The sequence below is a fragment of the Orycteropus afer genome, unplaced genomic scaffold, assembly GCF_000298275.1.
Source record: "Orycteropus afer afer isolate SDZICR_OR568_19922 unplaced genomic scaffold, OryAfe1.0 scaffold00483, whole genome shotgun sequence".
Classification (NCBI taxonomy): domain Eukaryota; kingdom Metazoa; phylum Chordata; class Mammalia; order Tubulidentata; family Orycteropodidae; genus Orycteropus; species Orycteropus afer.
Window position 1 is genome coordinate 71,021 of NW_006922070.1, and position 511 is coordinate 71,531.

Sequence of the window (511 nt, forward strand, 5' to 3'; positions counted from 1 at the left end):
AAACACAAGTAAACATCTTTCTGGTATTCTTTGCCTTGAGCCAAGATCCATCTGACAGCAGCTATGATACCCTTTGTTCCATGTCCTCTTCTGAATCCACCTTGCACCTCTGGAAGTTCTCTGTCAGTATACTGCTGCAACCATTTTTGAATTATTTTCAGTAAGATCTTACTTGCGTGCGATATTAATGATATTGTTCTATAATTTCCATATTCTGTGGGATCATCTTTCTTTGGAATGGGTACGAATATGGATCTCTTCCAGCCAGTTGGTCAGGTAGCTGTCTTCCAAATCTCTTGACATAACCGAGTGAGTGCCTTCAATGGGGCATCCATTTGTTGAAATATCTCAGTGGGTATTCTGTTAATTTCCTGAGCCTTGTTCTTCGCCAATTCCTTCATTGCAGCTTAGACTTCCTCCTTCAGTGCTATTGATTCTAGATCATATGCCACCTCCCGAAATGGATGAAGATCGACCAGTTCTTTTTGGTACAGTGACTCTGTGTATTCCT

General features: G+C 41.1%; 1 protein-coding gene across 1 annotated transcript in view; it reads left to right on the forward strand.

Moving 5' to 3' along the window:
* The window catches only part of MICU3 (mitochondrial calcium uptake family member 3), a gene marked incomplete at its 5' end in the record, with an annotated part of 88,548 nt that overhangs the window by 62,231 nt on the left and 25,806 nt on the right, over positions 1-511 (forward strand). The window lies entirely within an intron of this gene.